We start from the raw sequence: 12,347 nt of genomic DNA on the forward strand, positions 1-12,347 counted from the left end.
TGAGTGCAGGGAGAGGATCAGGAAAAATAACTAATGGGTACTAGGCTTAATACTTGAGTGATGAAATAATCTGTACAACAAACCCCCATGACACAAGTTTCCCTATGTAACAAACCTGCACTTGTACTCTTGAACTTAAAATAAAGTTTGAAAATATATATATATTTTCCCTATTATTCCAATAATGAAAATGTTACTAGTTTTTATTCAAGTTCACTAGTCCTTTTCTTCTGATAGACACAATGTGTTAACAAACGCATTCAGTAAATAATTAATTTTGGCTACTTAGTTTTTGGCTGTAAAATGTTTATTAAGTTAGCTTTAATTGTTAGAATACTTATATGTTTACACACTGATACAAAACCGTATTTTTCTTCACATATTTTTAGTAATTTTTGTAGTTATTTGTTGCTTCAATCTGATCTCTGATCTCAATGACACTCATTTTTTTTTATTGACTGAATTCTTTTTTTTCCTGGAAATGTGTCACACTGTTCAGAAGCTTTTTGTGTCTAATACTTTGGGTTGAAAATTAAACTGGACATTATATAAAATAAATCATAGTGCCTCTGAATTCTGTTAGCTTCTTCTGAAGATTCTGGTTGCTTTTGTTTTAATAGAGATAATGTTACAAAACTTAAACTGCAAATTTTGTCTCCCCCATTATTGCACTTGATGATGTCTCTGTTCTGTTCATGTAGCTTCCAACTCCTCCTTATTTTCCTGCAGATCTCTAAGATCCTCACGTGGACCTGAATTATTTGACGATTGGCCAAGAATTTGATTTTTAAAATACCTATTCAGAGTTGCTCCCCCTCTCTGTGGTTCCCATGCTTCTAGAGAATCCAGGTTATCTCAAACTGTGTCCTCTGATACTTTAAGCCCATAAAGCTTCAGCTTTCTATCTTGACTATTTAAGTTTTATATATATATATATAATTAGCACTCAGCAACTTAATCATTTTATCCATTGTTATGATTTTATTTGTGTTTCTTCTCCTTCAGATCTGTTGGTCTACATGGATACATGGCTTCATATATTTTTAGAAATTTTAAGCCATTTTGAATGCTTCTTTTCCATTTTCTTCCATTTCCTTCTGGTACTCCAATTACACTTTTGTTACAATTCTCGATGTTGCCCCAGAGTTTACTGAGGGTCTGTTAATTTATTTCAGTCATTTTTCTCTTTGCATTTTATTTGGTTTCAACTGAAATATCTTTAATTTTTTCCTATAATATCCAATTTTTTTAAGCTTACCTTGTGATTTTTTCATTTTACATATATTTATCAACTTTAGATATTTCCCCCTTGGTCTTTAAATTTTTTTGTTTTTACTTTTCATTGTATTTATGTTTCCTTTAAGTCCTTGCACATATTTATAATGTGTGCTTTAAGGCCTCATCTACTAATCTTATCATCTCTAATATTTCTTGCTTTGTTGCTACTGACCGATTCGTGCTGGATATTGTTGTATTTCTTTAACCAATGTGGATTTTTTAAGAAAGCAGGTAATTTACTGGTTTTAAGTTTTGCTAGCATGTCTACGTGTTTCACGGGGTCTTATGTCTCCAAATATCATAGACAAGTAAAATAAACTTATATTTCTCTAAAATTGTTTTCATCTTATATATCTATGGTGTTTGATATTAAGCCAATATTTTCCCACCAAACAACTTTACTTCAGGGTAGTTTATTTCTACTCTAAGGTTTTGGGCTTTCTGGGTTCTTTAAAGAATGCTCCAGGTATTCACAATGGTTCTTCCTTTTTGTGTAATCAGAACTTGGGTGCTTCCGAAATGTTTGTGAACTCTGGGAGTTGTTCGACGCATAAGTAGTTGTTCTATCACCAATGATTGTTCCTTGCCTAGTCTCCTACATTCTAATCCTGCACATTTAGAGACTGATATTTAGCAATAATAGACTGAGGGAGACTCTATGTAAGTTCTTGAGTACTCTTCACTTTGATAATTTGCCCTACGTATGTCAACCACTTTAGCCTCTCCAAATTCATTCCTTTGTGTCATCTCAATAAGACTACTAAACTGTGCCTCTTTTATGCTACAGCTGGGGAAATGACTTTTGGTAGAAAACTGGAGCAATCATTTAACTCACTTGAGCTTCTCTTTTTCTCAGAGATCAGAATTCTGTTCAATGTCTGAAGACACTTATTTCATACATTTTGTCCAGTTCTCTATTTTTGCTTTAAGAGACTCAGACTCAGTCCAGTAGCAGTTACTCTATCTTGACTAAAGGTAGAATCATCAACGCATTTTTTTTTTTTTTAGACAGAGTTTTCCTTTTGTTGCCCAGGCTGGATTGCAATGGTGTGATCTTGGCTCGCTGAAACCTCTGCATCCCGAGTTCAAGTGATTTTCCTGCCTCAGCCTCCCAAGTACTGGGATTACAGGCACCTGCCACCACGCACAGCTAATTTTTTTGTATTTTTAGTAAAGACAGGGTTTCACCGTGTTGGCCAAACTGGTCTCGAACTCCTGACCTCAGGTTATCCTCCTGCCTCCGCCTCCTAAAGTGCTAGGATTACAGGCATGAGCCACCGCAGCCGGCACATTTTTTTAAAAGGTTGTGTATTCCTGATTACTGCAGAGTTTAAACAATTGGCACAGGGACCATATTCCTTTTACTCTAGATATTCTGTAGAATTCAAGAGTTCTTAGCAAAACAGAAAATGATCAAAAACTAAGATCCTCTGCCTCTCACTTATACTTCCAGAAAACAGCTAGGTAAGCACAAATGGTTAGTTTTTTTAATGGTAGGCAGTCAGTTTACATCAATATTCAGAAATTAAGAAAAAAAGTCAATGTTAACGTTTGTTTTTGTAACCAAGTAGTCCATTTATTTAACCAATGTCTTTAGATTTTCAGTTTATTACTTACAAACTTATAAAAGATTAAAATGTTCAAGCAATTTTCTTTCAAATGCAATCACTAGCGGTGATATTTTAAGTGTCCATTAGATTGGATAGAGTGATAGATACTTAAAAAGGATGTTTTTATTGTCTCTTGGAGAAATGTAATTTATCCATGTTTTTCTTTTATTTAAGGGTCATTCAACTTGACACTTACTATTAGTAACAAATAAGACAATTTGTTAAAAATTTTATTTCATAAGATCTTACATCTTCAGATATTATAGGCAAGTAAAATAAACTTATCTTTCCCTAAAATTGTTGTTTTTTTCTTATATCTCCATGGTATTTGATATTAAGCCCAGATTTTCCAATCAAACAAGGGGAACTATCTTGCAAACTAAAGTGTTCTGTAATAATATACACTTGGATAGATGTCACTGAAAATATATATATATTCTAACATTCTGAGAAAGGTTCAAGTTTAAGTTTTGACTTTGCACTTGAATTATTGTATGATATCAGGTTAATTACTTAATCTTTAGAGGGTCACCTTTTCCATTTTTGAAATAAACACCTCACAAGATGAATTGAAGATAAAGTAATATAATAAAGAAAACCGTAAAGTGATATATAATAGGAGGACTCATCATCTGTCTTATTTTGAGTTTCCCAAAAGAAGACCCTGAGATAACTATGTCCGCATGACTTTCCAGAACAATCTAGTAAGGTAATAGGAGATTAGGACAGAGCAGAAGAGGATGCAAAGCAATTGAGCGATTTCAAGGAAGAATGCTTGAGGGAAGCCCCTGGGGAAAGCTCTTGTGTAGCTTATTATCGGAATTTGTGTACTTGTGGCCAAGGAGCTAGGCATTGAAACTCCTATAATAGAGAGTCATTGGCTAAGAACAATCACAGGCAGATAAAGACTGTCTAATACTTTTGAGTAACTGCACCTTCCAAGCAAGTGCTGTGATAATGCAACAGTCATCCTCAAAGTTAGTCACAGGTGCTCACTGTTAGAAACGAATCACACAGAAGACAGAGCAGAGCACGCAGGGCCTGCATGAAGGATCCAAGGAGAGCTTGGTAGAGTATTGATGATATCTGTTACATCACATTTTGTCCTTTGTCTTATTCAACATCAACTTCATTGTCTTTTTGATGTCATCATGTAGTCAAAATCTTTGTAGCATCTTTGGCTTTTAAATTCCATTTACATTTGTTTTGTGTTTTGAAAATACAGAATAAAGTTTTGAGTCTTATTTGTGGATATGTGGAATATGAGAATCAGAAGGCTAACTGCTTACATTAAATAAACATAAGTTTGTGGAGATTCCAAACATTCAAGCATGTCTCTTAACAATCAGCCCATGGCATTCAGTCTTTTTCCTAATTCAGTCATTTTTATCTATTTAGTTATTTTTATATCTCCTAAATAAGAATAGGATCTTCTCATTTGCTTTCAAACTAGACATCATAGCTCTTTCTTAAAACATTCTACTGTCCATAAGCATGGTGTGTATGTGTATGTGTGCTTATTTTTCAGTTCTCCAAGAGATTTTCCTAGACATATATAAAGAATATTATTTCCATATATATGTGCATGAGCATTTATATATATACATGTATGCATTGTATGTACATATGTTTATATATACACATGTATACACTGTATATACATATAAATATAATCTTAGTCCATCCAGGCTGATATAACAAAATACTTTAGACTGGGTAATTTATAAATTATAGAAATTTATTTCTCACAGTTTTGGAGTCTGGGAAGTTCACTGTCAAATTATGAGTAGATTAGCTGTCTGGTGAAGGCTCACACTATGCTTCATAGATGGTGACTCTTACTGTGTTCTCACGCGGGAGAAGGGGTAAACAGCTCTCTTGCATCTCTTTTATAAGTTGACTAATCCCAATCATGAAGGCTGTGCTCTCATAACTTAATCACCCTCCAGTGGCCCCACTGCTTAATACTATCATGTTGACAATTAAGACACCTGTAATCCCAGATACTGAGGGGTCTGAGGTGGGAGTTTTGCTTGAGCCCAGGAGTTCAAGGCTGCAGTGAGCTACGTTGGCACCATGGCACTCCAGCCTGGGTGAGAGAGTGAGACGGTGTCTCTAAAACATTAATTAATTAGATATTTCTAGAAATAGAATTAAGTAAAATTTCAGAGTTCTTGATTACATTTCATGTAACATATATTTGATATATGATGAGCTGATCACATTTGGATTGACTGTTCTACCATATCCAAAATGAAATAACTAAGGTTTGTATTTGATTATTTAATAAAGGTTATTGATAGTTTGTGAATTCTGTAAATTCTATTTGGGAATGTCATTATTTTCATTAATTTTTCTTTTTCATATCCAACCTTGAAAGCCTATAGAAAGGAAAATATATTTGTTTTTCAATTATTCATTAAGTCTCTAGTTTATCAAGTATTGTTGATATGATGTGTCATATTCTAAGAAAGGGATTCAGCCATATTTAATAAAGAGAAGGGTCACTGATTATTTAAATGTCATTTACAAGAGGCTAGTCTTTCTTCCCTCATGTGTCCATCAAGATATGTAAAATGCCACAAGGTCTCCCGTAAAAGTCCTATATTATTTTTCTTAAGCTGGTTGGTACGCATTCATGTACTGTCTTAGTCTATTCAGGCTGCTATAACAAAATACCATAAACTGGGTGACTTATAAACAATGGAAATATATTGCCCACAGTTCCGGGGGCTGCAAAGTCCATGATCAAGTTTTCGGCAGATTCAGTGTCTGGTGAGGGTCCACTTTCTAGTGCCTTCTTGCCATGTCCTCACATGGTAGAACAGTCAACACGCTTTTAGGGTCTCTTATGTGTTTATCATTTGGGGAATCCTTTAAACAAACAGAGAATAAATAAAATTAGGATGCAACTATTTCTTTGTCCTATAACCATAATATCATTCATTAGCAACACAAGCCTACCCTAAGTATTATTAGTGAAGTTAGAATGATTTACTCAAATCCGAGCTAATTATACTCTGAATTTTTGCCAGCCCCTTGGAGGTTGCAAAACTTATCAAGATCAGGACATAATTGAATTACCCATAAAATACTCCATTTGTTAATTCTGATGTAGTTTCACTGTGTTTTTTAAACTGAAAGAGCAAATTATGATATATTTTAAAAGTTAATAGCATTGATATCTAAATACTTAGTTTCAACCATTCTCTAGTGATATAACTTTGGCCAGTTTTCTTAATATAACGGGGCTGTAAGATGTAGATAGATACAATTGCTAATAGGATTTTTGGGAGAGTGAAATGAAGTAACAAAGAAGTTTCTCTATAATCTAATGTGCATAGTAAGAATGTAATATAGTATTTGTATACAACAAAGTACTTCCATCTGGGCAGTGGGTCTCATATTGGCAGTACTAGAACTAAAAATTGGAAACAATGTTATCATTTTCCTCTTGCATTCATTTATATAATATTGAGTCTAGCAATCCTAATGCAAACTAGATTAGATTTTTTTAAAAAAGAAAAAATCTCCATTGCTTTTATAAGGAAATAAAGAAAAAGCTCATGGTGCATGTGGTGTGTGTGTGTGTGTGTGTGTGTGTGTGTGTATGTTTGTGTGTGTGTGTTTGAGAGAGAGAACAGTTGTCAATTAGGTCATTGAATTTCATATGATTTTATTTTTCATCCTAAGTCTGGCTGTTATTTCTACACTTCTGATAGAATAATAACTGAATTATCTCAAGAAATGTTATTATATTTTTAAAACAGATGGAAATTGAATTAAGTAGAATGCTCAAGAGACAATTTGTTCCAATAAGACTGAATGTCAAGGTTCACACACTGAAAGATCAGGATAAGGTTTGTGCAAGCTTCTGGTTTTCTTAGAAACATGCATGCTCAAATCAGTTAAATATGTGTTTCATCAATCACTTACTTGTCACTTAGTTTAAAGAAAAACAATAATCTTAAATCTCATGATTTTAAATTGCTGTAGCCTGTTTACAGAAAACAAAAAAGGGAGTTGCAACTTTATATAAGTTGATGCGTCTTGTTGAACCAAATAATAATAGAAAGACTATTGAAGTAGAAAGCATAAGAAATTTTAAAAGACCAAAATCTATTGCTTACCAACTTTATGAACCTTGGATTTCTAGCACTCAGTTTCCCCATCTATAAGATAAAATAAGTGGCCTCAGTTGTACTTAAATTACTTTCTAAATTTAATTTTCTACAAAGCAACAAGTCTAGAGCTATTTACATCTAATTGAAGTTTATTTATGTGATATTTAAGAGCAAAAAAAATACTCTGTTATTCTTCCTCATTGTCTGTCTTCAGCATTGCATCTCACAGGTTAAATCATCTTTCTGTGCACTTTAATTTACATGAAATTAATGATTGCTATAAGAGATTTAAGCTAATTTGTAATCATTGTCATAATCAAAAGAGTACATCTTAAAACAATGAACATGGGAGAAGGGAGGACATTATATTTTGGAAGTATAAGGTTCCAATTGGGAAGTATTCTGGCACATTTCAAAACTCATGTGGCTGCTTTAGGTCTTGATGGAGTAAATGATACTAAACTAGTCCTCTTGCCCAAAACAACTACAAAGCTAAAGAAAATAAATGCAATGAGAGTTTTCGTATGTTGCTTAATATGATGGACAAGCTTATGATTTATGAGAAAATGGTCCTCATGATAGCCCCAGCTTTGGTATGGAAGGAAATTTCTAGATTGTAGTACAACAGGTAAAGCACAAGCAGATTGTTACAGACCTAATGATGTGACATGGAATGAACAGGGTATAAGACTGCTGAGGTAGATGGAATTTGTAGGAAGGGATAGCACCAAAAAGGAAGCTGCATAGAGAAGAAGTCCCAGAATGTGTAGTGGGCACCATAAATTCGAAACCATGAATGCAGAGGGTCAGACTCTACAAGACCTATCAGAGAACAAGTACCAGGAAGCTTTGAGATGACCAGAGGTTCAGAGGTCACACAATGTTAGAAAACAGGCATTCTGATCAACCGGAGTGGATGAATCTCACCTAATATTTTAGGTTTTTAAGTAATACACCAAAAGGGCCACAACTGAGGAAGGAGAATAATTTAACCCTGGAATAAGAACTTCTCTAGACCCACCTAAAAAAATGACTATAATCTATCTTCAGAGGTTAAAGCTCGGACATGAGGAAATAAATTGCCTGCCAGAAGAAAATTTTGCACTCTCTAAACGAAAACCACAAAATCCAGAATCTCAAAGATGATGGATTTTTATGTTCTTCTTGTCAAAAAATAAGTAGATATGTGAAGAAGTAGAAAACAATGGCGAAATGAGGAAAAATACACTCAGTAAGAACAAAACACGAGATGTTAGAGATGTTGAAATTAGAGTCAAGAACTTGGACATAGCTATTATACAGCCAATACAGAGATGCTTAAGGATTTGAAGGAAAAATGCATTTAATGAGCAAAGAGATGAGGAATATTGCTGAAAAAATTAAAACTTTCAAAAAAACTAGATGGGAATACTAGAATGGAAAAATATAAGATCTGAAATGAAAATGTAAAAGGATAGGTTTAATGGAATATTTCAGCTCAAAGAAGAAAAGGTCAATGAAATTGACTATATGTCAATCCAAACACAAGCTCAGAGAAAAAAAAAGTTTGAAAATAAGAAAATAAGACATAAGAGGCCAATATTTATATCTATATCATAAATATTATTGTTTACTACTTTATCATTATTATGAGGTAGATATTTGTGTAGTTCAAGCAGTTTTATACTTAAATCCTAGAAAGAGGATGTTTTCATAAAATATTTGAAAAAGCAAAACATTAAATAGTGCATCTTTGATTAAAAAATAATATCTAGAACAAAGAGGCATAATATGCCACGAGCAAGAAACACACACACACACACACACACACACACACAGAAACTAGAAAGACATATAATAATCAATTTTCTAAATTAATAATAAAAAGAAAATCTTAAACTATCACAGAGAATAAGAACATATTATATAAAGAGGAAAATGCAAAAGTAACAATAGAAGTATAATTAGAGACAATGCAAGGGCATAGGTAATGAACCAATATTTTTTAAATGTTGAAGAAAAAAGAATACCTTTTAAAATATACCTTACAAATATTGCCTTTAAGAAGATTGCTCAAAATATCACTTTCCAAAACTGAAGGTTAAATGGAGATGTTTGCAGATAAACAAAAGCTGAGAGTTCTTTTTTCCCCTCAATAGAACTGCAATATAAAATAAAGTAAAAGAATATTCTTCTCCAGGTAAGTAGCAAGGAGGCAAGATGGGAAAATCTTTTAACATCAGAAGGGCATCAAAATAATGTATATCTTATTCAATATAAAATGATTTTCTTTTTTACTTTTTGACATCTTTAAACAGATAATTAGTTGCATAAAGCATAGACTAATAATAAGGTATTGTGGGATTCATCACAAGTTCATGTATAAAGATAATAGCACAAAGGACACAAAGGGAGAAATGGAAGTATACTAATTTAAGATTCTAATATATTAATTGGTATAAATTTTTTAAAGTAGATTGTGATAACGTAAATACACACTATTATAAACCCTACAGCAACCAGTGAAAATAATTAAACAAAGAGTTTATGTCAAGTTACATATTTATTTATATTAAATAAACTAATAAAGTAAGTTAAAATTAAAGAAAACAATGTAATAGAAGGTAAGAAAATGAAGGAAAGAAAGAACAAATAGAAAAATGAGAAAAATGGCAAGATGGTAAACTTAAACCCAATAATATCAATAATTACATTAAAAGTTAATGAATTAAAACACAAATTAAAAGGCAGACAATATCAGACATGATGATAAATATTCAACTACATGCGTTCTACAAGAAGACACAAACTATAAATTCACAGGTAATTTAAAAGTAAAATGATATAAAACATGTATCATGCAAACATTAACTGTAAAAAATCTGGGATGGATATACTAATATCAGACAAAAGGGATTGCAGATCAAGGAATATTATCATAGATAAAGAAGGGTGTCTTATAACCTTATAAAGGCCAATTTATAAAGATGATATAAGAACACCTCAAACAAAGGATCTTCTATAAACATCAAACAACAATGGATAAAACTAAAGGGAGAAATAAACAATTGCACAATTGTATTCTCAGATTTTAAGACAACTTTAGTAATTGATTGAATAGTAGGTTTAAAAATCATTAAACATAGGCCGGACACGGTGGCTCATGCCTATAATCCCAGCACTTTGGGAAGCCAAGGCGGGCAGATCACGAGGTCAAGAGATCGAAACCATCCTGGCAAACCCGTGATGATGAAACATGATGAAAACCCGTGTCTACTAAAAATACATGATGAAAACCCGTGTCTACTAAAAATACAGAAATTAGCCGGACATGGTGGTGCACACCTGCAGTCCCAGCTGCTCCGGAGGCTGAGGCAGGAGAATGGCTTGAACCTGGGAGGTAGAGGTTGCAGTGAGCCAAGATTGCACCACTGCACTCCAGCCTCGCAACAGAGTGAGACTCTGTCTCAAAAAAAAAAAATATATATATATATACATAAAGATATATACAATAAAGAATATTTAAATAATACCAAAAAACATGTTTATCTACTTGATAATGAATGTTACCTAATAATTACAGAATACACATGTTTTAATATATTATTTATTTCAATAGGTTTTTAGGGAGCAGGTGGTGTTCAGTTACATGAATAAGTTCTTTAGCGGTGATTTCTAAGCTTTTGGTGCACCAGTCACCCAAGCAGTGTACACTGTACCCAATGTGTAGTCTTTTATCTCTCACCTCCCTCTCACGCTTTCCCCCGAGTCCTCAAAGTTTACAACAGCGTTCTTATGCCTTTGCATCCTCATAGCTTACCGCTCACTTATGAGTGAGAACATATAACGCTTGATTTTCCATTCCTGAGTTACTTAACTCAAAATAATAGTCTGCAATTTCATCCAGGTTGCTGCGAAGGTCATTATTTTGTTCCTTTTTATGGCTGAGTAGTTTTCCATGGTGTGTGTGTGTGTGTGTGTGTGTGTGTGTGTGTATAGATAGATAGATAGATAGAGATATCACAATTTCTTTATTCAATTGTTGATTGATGGGCATTTGGGCTGGTTTCATATTTTTGCAATTGCAAATTGTGCTGCTGTAAGCATGCCTGTGCAAGTATCGTTCTTGTATAATGACTTATTTTCCTCTGGGTAGATACCCAGTAGTGGAATTGCTGGATCGTTTTCTATTTTAGTTCTTAAGGAATCTCCACACTGTTTTCCATAGTACTAATTTACATTCCCATCAGCAGTGTAAAAGTGTTCTCTTTTCACCGCATCCACACCGACGTCTTTTTATTATTTTTTTTTTATTATGGCCATTCCTTTAAAAGTAAGATGGTATCACCCTGTGCTTTCCATTTGCATTTCCCTGATCATTAGTGATACTGAGCATTTGTTCATATGTTTGTTGGTCATTTCTATGTCTGTTCTTGAGAATCGTCTATTCATGTCCTTAGCCTACTTTTTCAAGGGATTTTTTTTTCTTGTTGATTTGTTTGAGTTCTTTGTAGATTCTGAATATTAGTCCTTGGTCAGCTGTATAGGTTTTGAAGATTTTCTCCCACTCTGCGGGTTGTCTGTTAACTCTGCTGATTATTTCTTTTGCTGTGCAGAAATTTTTTTGTTTAATTAAGTCCCATATATTCACCATTTCTATTCAACATAGCACTGGAAGTCCTAGCCAGAGCAACCAGACAAGAGAAAGAAATAAAGGGCATCCAAATCACTAGAGAGGAAGTCAAATTTTCACTGTTTGCTGGTGATATGATTGTATACCTAGAAAACCCTAAAGACCCACCTAAAAAGCTCCTAAAACTGGTAAATGAATTCAGCAAACTTTCAGGATACAAAATTAATGTACATAAATCAGTGACTCTACTGTACACCAACAGTGACCAAGCTGAGAATCAAATCAAGAACTCAACCCCTTTTACAGTAGCTACCAAAAAAATACTTATAAATATACCTAACCAAAGAGGTGACCTCTACAAGGAAAGCTGCAAAACACTACTAAAAGAAATCATAGACAACACAAACAAATGGAAACATCCCATACTCATGGATGGGTAGAATCAGTATTGTGAAAATGACTATATTGCCAAAGGCAATCTACAAATTCAATGCAATTCGCATCAAAATACCACAATCATTCTCCACAGAACTAGAAAATACAATCCTAAAATTCATATGGAACCAAAAAACAGCCTGCATAGCCAAAGAAAGACTAAGTAAAAAAGAACAAATCTGGAGACATCATATTACCCAATTTCAAACTATCCTAAAAGGCCATCATCACCGAAACAGCATGGTGCTGATATAAAAATAGGCATATAGATCAATGGAACAGAATAGA

At 33.4% G+C, this 12,347-nt stretch overlaps 1 long non-coding RNA gene across 1 annotated transcript in view; it reads right to left on the minus strand.

The window, feature by feature from the left end:
- Window positions 1-354: 354 nt before the first annotated feature.
- The window catches only part of LOC104007997 (uncharacterized), a 159,805-nt gene continuing 147,812 nt past the window's right edge, over window positions 355-12,347 (minus strand). The window contains exons 8-9 of the long non-coding RNA XR_008537172.1: window positions 7,019-7,060; window positions 355-5,762 (exon numbers count right to left, since the gene is read on the minus strand). This is a non-coding gene — a long non-coding RNA (uncharacterized LOC104007997). The remainder of the gene's footprint in view (window positions 5,763-7,018; window positions 7,061-12,347) is intronic.

Source organism: Pan troglodytes, chromosome 11 (assembly GCF_028858775.2).
Source record: "Pan troglodytes isolate AG18354 chromosome 11, NHGRI_mPanTro3-v2.0_pri, whole genome shotgun sequence".
Classification (NCBI taxonomy): Eukaryota; Metazoa; Chordata; class Mammalia; order Primates; family Hominidae; genus Pan; species Pan troglodytes.